The sequence below is a fragment of the Schistocerca americana genome, chromosome 5 (genome assembly GCF_021461395.2).
Source record: "Schistocerca americana isolate TAMUIC-IGC-003095 chromosome 5, iqSchAmer2.1, whole genome shotgun sequence".
NCBI lineage: Eukaryota > Metazoa > Arthropoda > Insecta > Orthoptera > Acrididae > Schistocerca > Schistocerca americana.
In genome coordinates this window covers 92,980,135-92,994,503 of record NC_060123.1, presented here as the reverse complement: position 1 = coordinate 92,994,503, position 14,369 = coordinate 92,980,135, and positions in this window count along the sequence as shown.

The following is a 14,369-nucleotide window of genomic DNA, read 5'->3' as shown; positions in this document are numbered from 1 at the left end:
CTTTTGGCGTAGCCATGTAAAAAATGAAGATGCCTTTCGTGGTAAAGCAAGAAGCCATAGGAAGGTGGAGTGTTGCGCTGCGTCATAGTCTGGGGCATTAGACAGCCTGGCGTCAATGCAGCAAAACTACGTCATATGCAGAGAGGTGCTGCTATTGCGGTGATCACGCAGTAAGATGTAGGAACACTTATTTAGTGTGCAGGAACACTCATTCAGGAAGGTGACAGGCCGGAATAAGCAAGCCAGCGCATCTGAAGAGTGAAATAGGACAGGATTAAAGCTCTGACTAGGCTGATTCAGAAGCTGACAAAACAAGAAAGGCAATGAATGAAGTCCTTGCCCGAAAAAGGCGACACTGTTGCTACGACATTTTATCTCTTCTGCTGCTGTTGAAAAAGTAGTGGTCAGTATATTCTCATAAATCCCCCCCCCCCCCCCTCCCTCAAAAAAAAAAAAATCTGTCTCTCATACTCAGTTTGCTCAGATGTCCGCAGACATCTCCAGTTGCGTACATGATGCCAGCAATACAGCCAGCGTCAGTCTCTGATTCCGAAAGGAAGCTCGTGTGCAGTACATGATGATGCTGCCAGTCACCTCCCACGGACTTTGTGTCTGGAAGCGGCAGCGATCCACCTGAACAGAAGATGCATGCAGACCACCTGGCGCCTTCTCACTGCCAAGTCACCCCCTAGTGACTATCTCGTGGAGGCGTCCACCTTCATAGTGGGACACGTTTTTGGATTTGAGTTCATAGATGCCTGGCTACGTTGTCGCTGTCTTCCTGCCCTTGTGGCCAACCCTGTCGCGTATAATCGCCCAGCGCAGGCATACAGCGAGCGACAGTTTGAGTGTCGTACTTCCCTGTGGTGTATTTCGCAGCCTGGACGCGGCTGTCGTTCATCGTCGCATGATCGCTGGCAGCACCGGCCATCCAGAGCGTGAAGCGGCTTACGCACGCTGATGCCCAGCCGTACTTGTTGACAGGGGTTCACGAAGCCTCGCACCTTGTAACGCCGGAAATGCATATCCTCCTATTTCCATCTGCTGCACTATAAATTTTTTTCCTTATTTTGTTACCTGAAGATGTGATGTTTCTGTGTTTTTGTATATTGTAATTGTTTTACTATTTGTATATATATGCATTTATGTCGATGTATAATTGGTTTGTTGTGTAAAGATTATTTGTATTTTTACGCTGGGTCTGGCCTAGGGAAAACTATGCTCTCGAACCATTACATCGATAGGTCGTGTGAAGAACGAAAGTGTTTAGGATCTTTGGCAGTGTTAACTCTGCCGCGTGGAGCGCGGGCTGAGCAGAAGGAGTCTGGCTGGGGTGGTGCAGTGGAGCAGGTGTGTTATGTGAGGCTCCCGCGAGTTGTCGTGCTTTCGGGGTGTGGCAGCATGTAATTGCGCTCGACTTGCGATGATAGTTTCTTACATGGTGTCGCGGACGGGAAGCATTAGCTGGTGCACATCAAGAGCCCGTTTCGTCTGGTGACCGTGTCGAGAAGAAGGCGCGCCAACATCCAGCTTCTGCAACAGCGACGGCCGACAATCAGTGACTGTCACCACCTCCTTATCGACGGCTTCAAACCTTCAATCAACCAACAACGGAGACTGGAAGCACGTAAAGTTTTAGAACTGTATGGCAGACCTCAGCTTTTCAAAATTGTTGCATCACAAAATTACAGCAACTTAGCATGAACCTTTGTTGCTCATTGTCCCAATTGCATTACCAAGCAGGGTCCCTTCCTTTTCAGGAATGAACCCGAGTGTCGTTGAAATTCAAACGCCAGCATCATTCGATTTCACTGCTTCAGTTTCAAAGTTCAGTTAAGGTATTCATAGCTGGCTACATTATTTAGATTACACAAACACAAATTAAGAGTGGGAGGTTTGTTACCGTATTTTAGCTTACCTGTGACTGCAGCTCAGCTTGGTACGTACTAAATTTTTCTATTGTTAATTGTTCAGAATCATTTAATTCAAGTTCAAAGTTAAATCTCTTATTTCTAAATTGCGTAGATTCAAGTAGCTTTTGAAATGATTGTTGAGCTAGTCCAAGACTGACCGTATTTTACTGAATTTCGATGTGCTTCAGAAAGAAAGCTCACTATTAACTTCAGTCACTAAATTAACTTTCGATTTTACGGTTTTGTTAATTCTTTTGCTAAATTAAGTCAGAGTGTAGCGAAATTTATTACTTCTGACAAACTTTCAGTTTTCACACTACACGTGTCAACCTTCAGTTGCCACGCTTCTAGTGCTAATTGTATATGTAATAATTTTTCTTTTTCAGTTACTATAGTAATTGTCCATACGACTGGCGACCGTAATTTCCCCCAAATCTCAAATATGTAATTACCGCTAGTTAATTCTTAACGTAACGGCCGCACATTTACTTTCTTTATTAACTTTACCCCTTTTCAAAATTAATTTCCACTAGTTTCATTGGCATTTTTCCTTTCATTTAGATGTAACCCTTTCCTCCCTCTTTACCGACAGATAAACTTCGGTGACGATTGCTTTTCCCAAATTTCCATTAGGTACACGCGGTTCAATTTTTCACTGATATTAAGGTCGATAAGTGAGGGGGAGGTTACAACCTCACTACACCATCCAAAGGCCTTCTGTCTCTCCTCCTGCGGCGACAATACCTCTGTTACCGACGTGAAAAAAATTCTGATTCAACCATAAATGTCTTGTTAGCGGTTCGCTGCTCGATTCCAGTAACCACCACACCAACTCACGACAAGACGAAGCAGCCGGCGTTACATCCTGAACTACGCTCTGCCGTTTCCTCTGCTACTGAAGAGGGCACGTTCCCAGCCGCTAAGGTTCATTTGACGATCATGAATGAATGTCGCTGAATGATAACACCAGCCGATGGGAATTGTAAGGAAACAAGTGGGACGCCAACGCCATCACTACACCTCCATGTCGGAGATCTATTTAGATTTTGAAGGTAATATTCTTGAAGAATAAGTTTTCGTTTTTTCGTTAGAAATGTAGAGGATTGATGAAGATTGTTGTGCGTGAAGAACAAGATAATTGTTAGCTGTGGAACATTTGTTCGTAATTATTAGTCTAATACAGAAAATGTAATGTGACTGACCTCTGTTTTAACATCAGCCCCACAGACTTCTGATGGAGATGGATTTATGAATAAATATGAACTAGTTAGTTCTATGAGGGAAAAGACGAACGCTGTAAGAGGTTCCTGGAGATGTTAAAGTTTTTCTATCTTTGGAAACGAATTAAGAGTACTAAGGAGTAATTGTACGTGTATTTGCTTCGCAACAGGTAGAAACCAATTCATTTTTGTGATGCTTCAGTTTCTCCCGGCATATTTCTTGCTCGAAGAGTCCACTGGTGTACTGCCGGTCCATAGCGTCTAACGGGCACAATCTTTCGGCGATCAGACATGTCGTCCTCGTCAGGTGCGCTGACGAACTGCGCGCATGACGATGGCGACATGTCTGATCGCCGAAATACTGTGCCCGTTGGACACTATGGACCGGCAGTACACCAGTGGACTGTTCGAGAAATTCAGTTTTGATAAGGTGTTTAAAGAAAAATACGAGCAGAAATTAGAATCGAAATTTTATCCGCAGACAGACGGACATACTGTATATATGTTCACAGAATATGTTTCACAAGAAATTAAAACTGAGGTGCGGTAAGAGAAGTAAGTAAACAGTAGTCAAGAAAAAAAGGTAGTATTCGAAATTTTTTGTAGCATGCCACTCTTACGTGGTATGTGTGTGAATGTTTGGAAAGAGTCGAGTTGTTTCCAACACATTGCGCTTGCATGAATGGATATACGACCGTCAGCGGGACATTCCGACTTGACCACTGCAGTTACTACCGTAGAAAAAAAATTGACAAATATATTATTTACAAATTTTTCAGCACTTTTGACAGATCGCCTATACTTACTGCCATGATTCATTTTTAACATTTTAGTACGTGCCCTACCGCCCAGTTTTTTTTAGATTATACAAGTGCAAATCACCGTGTGGGCGTTTTCTGTGTGTTAAATGGACTAAACTGTTTCACAATGTCGTAAAGGGTCGAGCTACGCTGCCACTGAAGCGGCCTCTGGATCAACATTAATCAGCAGTTGGCAGCTAGCCGTACGGCAGAGCGGCTATATTGCAGTGGTGGTTAACAAACCGATTAATGCAATGGACAAACGTCGAAAATATACGATTGTACTGTTATAACTCAGTCTTGTACGAGTTTTGCTTTGTCATACATGAAGTTTCGTATTTCGTGCATGCACCAGGGCGGTATTACTTTTCGAAATTGGACTAAAGGAATAATGTTTAACGCTATCCAGGGAAGCACGTCGCAATATTTGTAGTCGTATAAGAAACGGAAGTTTACACTGCGAGTGATTTACAACTGTTCTTGGCCTCTAATTGGTGGTTTGACTTTACTGTGTGGACTGTACAATTGTGATTTGAAGATTAATACTGATCAGCTACATTCGTTTTGTCCACAAAATGTTTACTCTTTGAAGGAGCAATGTATTACTTCCGTGGAAGTGGCAGTTTTCAGCAGTCATGTTGGTCGCTCTTTGTCTCTACCATCACATCATGAACTCACGTAACTGAAATATTCCAAGATTTGTTAAGAAATATAATTATCTATTACTACGACAAATACCTCAGGTCAATCTTGTGTGGTACCTTCCCAGATCGTTGACAATATTTTTCAGCAACCGAGTTCGTGCGGGATGCTGGTGGACTACATAACTAATTTCATTAATATTTTTCTCTTAATTGTTACATCACACTCCGGAAGCCACCTTGCAGTGTGTGGCGGAGGGTAATTCTGGCAACACTAACTGACCCCACCCTGCCTCGTCGGTAAGCCTATTCATTAGATCAGATTTCTAGAGTCTTCTCATTCTGATCATTTGGCGGCGTGTGTGTGGGAAGAACTAATATGTTGTCTGGCTCTTCCTGGTAAGAACTCTCTCGAAATTTGAGTAGTAATCTTCTCCGTGATGCCACTGGAGTTTGTTTTGCACCTCTGTAACGCCCTCGCATCGACTAAACGATCCAGAGACGAAACGCGGCGCTCTTCCTCGCGTATAGTCTCTATCTCCTCTGGCAACGATCCCAGATAGACTAACAGTACTTAATAATCGGCTGAACAAGCGCTGTATAAGGTACCCCCTTCGTGGATGTGGTATATTTACTTAACATTCTTTATATTAATCTCAATCTGGTATCTGCTTTTCCTGCTATATGATTAATGTAGTTACTTTGGATAGTTTCTTCTTTATGTTTTACATTACATACTATGCCCTTTCCACCATTTTTTTCTACTATAGCTTTCGTCTATAATAGTGGAATTCTTTTCTTATGAATGCACAATACATTACATCTGTTAACACTAAATAAATTCTCAACTGGCAAGATCTCTAAATTCATTTATTTTTATAGATGACCAGTTTCGGTAATTCTGTTGCCACATCCGGATCTGCAAAAGATGGGACCGAAAATTTTGTGATACAGCTACTAACTTTACAGCACACATAACTATGTCCCAACTTTGTAATACATGGATTACCAACGTACGTATCTTAATATCATTAAGTAATCTTCTCCATCGGTATCGTAAGTTGTGCTGTGCCATGTATGTCTGTGTCAGTATCGTTAGCTACTCTAGAAGTCGGCATGTCAGTTTTAAAATAACGGCTATGTACACATATATAACTGAGCCGATTACAAGTGATCACATTCATCACCACTTTACAGCTAGCGTTAACACTTTTATTGGTATATAAGTACATCAAATGGTGAAATGGTAATGCAAAACGATTCTGTCATCTCACATCAGATAAAGGGGAGATGGTGGTAGAATTCATGAAACAATAAAAAATTTTTATTTGCTTATATGAAAGTAAATATAATTTAGATTATTATCCCAAATTTTTTGTTTCAAATTCGAATTACAAATGATATAAAAAATTAAAACATAAACAGTGTAATGCGACATGCCCACTTTTCTAGGTACCCAGTAGAGGAAAAATTTTCTTAATTTTGTCTGTTAACCTGGAAAATATAAAGGCTGTGGTTTTCTGTGTGCAACACAGCAGTATTCTATAGAAGGCTGTGGAGCCATTTTGTGGTACAAGCAGTGTGGTATAGAAGGCCGTGGAGCTTTGTAATTAAGTTAAGTGCTTTTTAGTGGAATTTGAGTGAAGTTAGGTTTGTTTTATCATTCTTTGTGCAAGGTTGAATATGCTGATCGTTTTTTATAGTGCTTATGCCTCAAAGAATTTGAAAATATAGTAAGTCCCTTATTTACAATATAAAGTGAAAATCTGATGTTGAAGTTAGTGATGAGTCTGCAGATACAGACATTAGATTATCTCTAAGGGCATCTTAACTAAAACTTGGGAAGGGTATCAGAAGAAACAAATTATGACAGAAATATAGGTTTCATAACTGTGGATGTGGAATTGGTAACAGAAGCTCTTAGAAAAGCCTTCAAGTGCTCTTTTCCTGGACGAAATGTGAATTTCTTGGATGGTGGAAAGAGAGAAGGTTTGATTTGCACACTGCACATTCCATGTCAAAACTGTGATTCTGACACACCCTTCAAGGCGTCGATGAGCAGTAATAGAACGTATGAAGCCAATATGAGATTTCCTTATGGACTAGGATGTATAGGGATTGTAGGAGATGGTGGCAACCTTTTATGTGGTATTACGAACATGCCTGGTGTTCCCCTAAAATTTTCTGCAGCTCTACTTCTCTCACTCAATGCACACTACTCTCCTCAATGCAGTTACAGACATAAATTAATAGGACATGAAAATGGTAATCCTGTTGCACTTCAAGAAAATTGTGATGCATCTAATATATAAAATATCGGAGTTTCCTATGACAGTTCTTGGATGAAGAGGGCACATATTTTACTACATGGAGTTTCAGCTGTCATTAATGCTGACACTGGAAAAATAGTAGACTTCAGGTGATTTCTAAATATTACTCCTTGTACAAGAAACATAATGATGCAGGTAAGGAAACAGAATGGCGAGAAGCTCACAGAGGTGCTTCTAGCAAGAATTATGTACGCTCCAGTGGTGGGATGGAAGCTGCTGGTATCAAACTCATTTTCCATAGCTCTTTCTGAAAGTATTTAGGAGATGGATGCTCTAGTGCTTTCAAGAGTCTAGTTGAAAGTCAGCCCTATGGAAGAGACTGCACTATTGAAAAACTGGAGTGCTTAGGCCACCTTCATAAGACGATGGGTGCACAACTCAGAAGAGTTGTTGCAGACAATAAAGGCAAACTACCAGAGGACGGGAAGCCACTGGGAGATAGAAACAGACTAACAAAGAAGTGAAACAGTCTGAGTCTATCATGATGCTGCAATTCGAAATAACCTCACATATTTTGCTAATATGAGGAAGACAGTAAGAACCATTTGGTTTCATTACTTTTCGACAGACACAACACCTCAACATGGCCTCTGTTCTAATGAAAGGTGCAAAGTTCTGATAAGCAAGGATGGTGGGGAAGCTTTACATGCATAAAAGTAACCTTAATTATGGGGTTGCACTGGCCATTAAACCAACTATTCGAGCGATTGATTCACCAGAACTGCTACAAAAGCATCTGCATTCCAAAACTCAGAACCCAAATGAAAGTTTGTTTGTTTCCAATTTGGTACTGAATATTTCTGCTTTGAAAGCTGCAGCACTATTTAATGATAGCAATGTGGCTAGATTTCACATTCTCAGCAAGTTGGTCTTTACACCTGGAGTGTACACTGAGCAGATACTGCAGATCATCGATAAGCAACGAATTGCGAAGGCGGAGACTTCAGTACAGAATATAGAAAAAATTGCAAGGCAAAGGAGCAGAGAAGCTAAAACAGCTGCAGAGGGTGATGAGGAAGAACTGGACTATGTATATGGATAGGATTTTAAAATTTGTAAAACATTCCATCCAAATTTTAAAACAATTTTTCTTTAACTTAAGTTTTTCTCCTTTCAAGAACACATGTATCAGAAGCTACAGGAAGGATTTCGATGAAATTTGGCACACCTATTCTTTTACATGGACTCAACGTTCAAGTGGAACAAAATTTTAATCTACACATTGTAAACAGTTTATGGTTGATAATATATGGAAAACTTGTCCATAAAATGTTCAAATCAAAGATCTCACAGAAAATAATAGAAATAATATACCAAAAAGTTATTGCACCTGATTGTACATTTATTAGTGTAGATTACTTTAACACATGAAATTGCCAAATTTGCCTGGAAACAATGAAAAAGTGGACCTCCTAATAGTAATGTAATAAAAAATTAAAAATTCTGTCACAGCATTAAAATTTTATCAAAAACTCTGTAGAAATATTTTACAGCACATTGGATCTCTGTACGTAAGTATGCAAAATTTCGGTAAGATTGAACAAAAAATGACAGAGATATGGATTTACCATTATATAAGTGCAAGACTGGCACCATCTCCTCTTAAGGCATGGATCTACTATTCCATATAATAAGATATTATTATCATAACATATAGCCAAGTCAGTAGTCTACAATTAAAAATAACTGTCTACAAAAAATGTACAACTTCAATAAAATGTAATCTATACATTAACCTTTTTATATCGTTTTAGAAAATCTCTAGAAACGTCTTACAAACATTCTCAATAGCTCTTCACCAAATTTTCGTTTATACAAAATCACAAGTAATACTAGAAACTATATCCTCTTCAAAACTTATCGATGTACAACTAATTGTATCATATGTAGATTGATTTTAACACACCCAAGAATACCGCTACGTTTACAATCACAAATATTGTATTGCATAAAGAATACATTCAAGGTATGTTAACCAACAATGGAGCTGTGTCATGTTTGTGCTTTTGTCGTTAGTTGCGATGTTTACATGAGCTCATTCAAGACAAGACGTTACTCGAGGTCTTGGTGGAATCTTATCACTTGATTCGTATGGGTAATCCGTTCACATGGTATCTAGGTGAAGACTCTCACAGTGTTTAATACAACCAATGTACAATTATTACTTCATGTGGGATTGTAATCGCTCTTAAACTGAGCCCATTATCTAGCATCACCAGCTCACACTTACATACAAGCCTGTGCTAGAAGAAATATGTTAATGGGACACTCATGTTAGATGACAAAACACCACTATGTAACAGAATATGGTCGGTGTCCAGATTATCATAATTTTAGAAACATGTTGTACAATGAATCTTTAAGGCAACTTTTCGTACAGAATTACGTTCTATACCAATCTTCATCTAAAAACCTTTTTCTAAAGATTTTTCTAAAATTTTTAACAATTATTCATATCAAATTACATAAAACTAACCTAAAACTGTTTTAAAAATTCTTATGTATGTGTTATTATAGCATATGTGAGCTAGATTTATTACATCCATAATTACTCAAAATCAAAGGTGCAATCACTACACTATGACACTTTTCATCTGAAAGATATACACTCTACGTATTTACCAATGGAGCTACAATTAACGTAATGCATTTTTGTTAGCAAACATGCTGTTGGTTCGAGCTTGTATGTGTCGTTTCTTTTCTAGGTGAGAGCTCGTTAGCTGATGTCTACCAGCAGTTTCATCACCCAACGTTTAAGTGAAATCGCTTCCATTGTTTGATATGATCAACGAACAATTACATGCTCCATTATATTAAAATGCTAGTAAATTAATCTGTTATCTAATGTTGCTAATCATTCATAGATATCTGTATGTAATATTTATTATATTCATAGGTATCCTCTGTGGATGACTATCGTCAATGTGCCATCATGTGTATCTTGTACTATCATCTTGATTAATGTCATTATACCACAATTACTCGGTATCAATGACAAAAATGACAGAAAGAAGACAACATGCGACTATAAATAAGTTTTTACAGTTTTCTTAACAAGATATACCGTTTATAAAATCTTATTTACAACACTCTGTCATTCGAAGTCGAGGTGAGATCCCATTATCCGACGTCTAATCGTAATCTCGTCACCCGATCTCTAGGTGAATTCTCTCCCATTGTTATTCTGTCAGATGGAACTGCAATAGCTCTTATTGAATCCGGGATCTATCTTTAAAAATTATTTCCCTATTTAATGTGATGCATAAACATGCTTATTTATGACATCGCAACTGACAATTGACAAACCATTCAACTATATGAAAATATGATTTCATGGCACTTGAAAAATTGTTGAGGGTTGACAATATTACAGATCTCCCCACTCTTACGATGCCAGAAGTGTACATTTATTAAACTTAAGGTCAACTGCCAGAAGCTGCACCATTCATCAATCCACTACAGGTAGTTATATAAATCGGTAGTGTCTTCACCCGGAATAAGCTATCGCCACTCAACACGCACTCGCCGCACCAGCAACCCTTCCAGGCTGTTGGCTGTTATTCGGAGAGAGCGAGGGAGAGGGAGAGGAGAGAAAGTGTGTTAGGGAAGCAATAAGTGGCCAGGGGCTGCAAAACACATCTAGTCGCCCATGGGCGGCACGGTTGACACTCCTGGGATCATCTCGTCTTGGGTTGCGTCTGGTGAGGCCGAATCAGCTGACGCAGCGTTGTCAGTGGTCAAAGTTCGGAGGACTGAGGTCCGACTGCACCAAGTGGACGAGTCACGGTTGTCTTGACTACTGTGTCTACAGCGAGGGCTTGGGCACCTTGGTTCGCTCATTTGTTCTCGTTGGCCCATCTCTAAGTAGTTGGCGAGAGTAGCCGGCGTTGTCAACCAGTCTAGGTGATGTCGCGTTTACGACAGTCATCAGCAACTCATAGGGCGCCATGCTGGCATCGAATCAAGCACTGGTAGTCGGTAGTGGTGGGAGGCACAGGTAGCTGGTCGCAAGTCTCTGGTTGCAGATTCCTGTTGCGGCAGCCGTCCGCACAATGCGGATCAGTCAATGGTGCCAACATCCTTGGCAACTGATTTACCATCTTGCGATCTCAATCACCTTATTGCAGAATAGATACTAGTAATAGGTTCCAAAGGCAGTCGACAACTAATTAAAATCATTATGGAGGGGAAGTACGTTGATAAGGGAAGCTTGCCTGAGGACGAGCTGAAAGTGATAGCTGTGGACTAGATGATGCAACAAACGGAAGAGTTAAGGACATAGCCGTTGTACAGATTTTTCAGTTAATTCTAAGAGAAGTGCATAGGAATAGAAGAGTGATTTTATGGTGGTTTTTAAAGACACACATATTCTTGTGACCAGTACGCAGAACATTTTTTTTCTTTTTTTTTTTTTTGTACAGGAGAGATGGTGTGGCGCCATTCCATATAGATTGTCGTTTTGTTTCTACATCTAAGCCACCTGACTGTGTGTGGCGGAGGGTACCTTGAGTACCTCTATCAGTTCTCTCTTCTATCCCAGTCTCGCATTGTTCGTGGAAAGAAAGGTTGTCGGTTTGCCTCTGTGTGGGCTCTAATCTCTCTGATTTTATCCTTCCGGTCTCTTCGCGAGGTATACGTAGGAGGGAGCAATATACTGCTTGACTCCTCGGTGAAGGTATGTTCTCGAAACTTCAACAAAAGCACGTACCGAGCTACTGAGCGTCTCTTTTGCAGAGTCTTCCACTGGAGTTTATCTACCATCTCCGTAACGCTTTCGCGATTACTAAATGATCCTGTAACGAAGCGCGCTGCTCTCTGTTTGATCTTCTCTGACTCTTCTATCAACCCTATCTGGTACGGATCGCGCTCCAGTGAGCAGTATTCAAGCAGTGGGCGCACAAGTGTACTGTAATCTACTACGTTTGTTTTCGGACTGCATTTCCTTAGGATTCATCCAATAAATCTCAGTCTGGCATCTGCTTTACCGACGGTTAATTTTATATGGTCATCCCATTTTAAATCGCTCCTAATGCCTACTCCCAGATAATTTATGGAAGTAACTGCTTCCAGTTGCTGACCTGCTATACTGTAGCTAAATCATAAAGGATCTTTCTTTCTATGTATTCGCAGCACATTACACCTGTCTACATTGAGATTCAATTGGCATTCCCTGCACCATGCGTCAATTCGATGCAGATCCTCCTGCATTTCAATATATTTTCCAATGTTCCAACCTGTCGATATACTACAGCACCATCTGCCAAAAGCAGAACAGGGTCATTTATATATGCTGTGAATAGCAACAGTCCTACGGTACTCCCCTGAGGCACACCTGAAATCACTCTTACTTTCACACTTACTTTCCGGTTCTAAGCCATGAACCCATGTTTCATCGACTGTGACGAAGTTCGATCAAAATTGTCACTATCAGTCTTGTAACGTGGAACCAATTCCGCGCAAGTAATCCTTCGTTGCTCCTCATGATCTTCGGCTAGGCGGCAAGGAATCCAGCGGGAACCCACCTTCAGGACCGCTACTGATGGACGATTGTTTCTAGTTGTGCAGTGATGTGTTTGCGATCCAGTTATCACCTGTAATGAGAGTGTGCGTAAGTCACAAGATACCAGGAGTCACAGCTGTGTGCAACCAGCCGTCACGCAGGAGATGAGACAGGTTTGCGCCGGCTTGTTTGGATGATGACAGATCCCTCGCCCAACGACTCACCGTGCTTTTCTCGACCTCCAGTGGTCTCCCTGGATATCCTGCAAGCACATGTGAATATCTGTGATGTTCTGGTTTTACGCGAAATGAACTCAATGACAAGTATCGGCTCGGAACGCACGCCGTTTTGAAGGCTATGTAAAGCGTCGTTACCTATCGGAACTTCATGAAACAATGGCGAAAGATGAGGCAATATTCCACAATGTCCTGTAACAAATTTCACATTTGTTTCAACCGAATCTGGAAAAGAAGAACTGTATTGCAGTACTTCCTGAACGCCCCTCGTAAAAGGTTTTCTACTCTTAACGCAAGAAGAAACAGAATTTCTTAAATTATAATGGTTCAAATGGCTCTGAGCCCCATGCGACTTAACTTCTGAGGTCATCAGTCGCCTAGAACTTAGAACTAATTAAACCTAACTAACCTAAGGTCATCACACACATCCATGCCCGAGGCAGGATTCGAACCTGCGACCGTAGCGGTCGCTCGGCTCCAGACTGTAGCGCCTAGAACCGCACGGCCACACCGGCCAGCGCTTAATTTATAAGTGCAAAAATGAGTTGTAAAGGACGTTGGAAAGATTTTAGCAAGGCAGAAAATTAATTAGATAGTAATTACAGTGTATTAAAGATCGAGTCACAATGCTAAACTAAATACCTTTGTCGGGAAATAGAAAAGGAAGGAGGATATTAACCAGGTAAGACATGAGGTTTGAGACGTATATGCAGGGCGTTTTAAGATAGTGCCGTGAAATTTCTACAGGAATTCAAGAAGAAGCACATAGTTTAATTAGTAATTTAAACAAGGAGCACAATGGGCTGCGGCTGGCGTCATGTCTAAATTTGTTGATTTAAGGAAGTTGACGAAGTCGTAATAAAGAAGGACATGATACTCCGGAATTTAATATTAAGCAGTTTGACCATAAGTAATAAAGAAATGCAAGGTTGTGCATAGGGGGAAGTACCTGTATGTGTTTCTGTAGTAGTTAAACAAATAGGCCGGCCGCTGTGACAGAAGCGGCTCTAGGCGCTTCATTCCTGAACTGCGAAGCTGTTACGGTCGCAGGTTCGAATCCTGCCTCGGACATGAATGTGTGTGATGTCCTTAGTTTAGTTAGGTTTAAGTAGTTCTAAGTCTAGGACTGATGACCTCAGATATTAAGTCCCATAGTGCTTAGAGCCATTTGAACCATTTTTAAACAAATAGATGGCTTAGTAATAAAAGTGATACATTTAACTAACGGAAATTAATTTATGGATATTGCGAAATTATGTACATGGATTTGTATGGTATAATAATGGCTCTGAGCACTATGGGACTTAACATCTATGGTCATCAGTCCCCTAGAACTTAGAACTACTTAAACCTAACTAACCTAAGGACAGCACACAACACCCAGTCATCACGAGGCAGAGAAAATCCCTGACCCCGCCGGGAATCGAACCCGGGAACCCGGGCGCGGGAAGCCAGAACGCTAGATGGAAGGAATTACAAAGGGGCACCCCAAATCGATTGCAGTGACACATAATGCTTCGTAAAGTGAAGAATCATTAATTAAACTTAAAAGGAACAAAAGTGCCACATTACGACTGCTTCGTGGCGGACACAGTGTGAGACCCGCCTTTTTTAGGAAGACTGCCGATGTAACTATTGTCACACGGGAGTGTCATATTTTAAGTAGGCTGTTTCGGTTTTTATGTTGGTAATGTTACGTAGTGCTGTGTATGAAAATCGCTGACTGCGC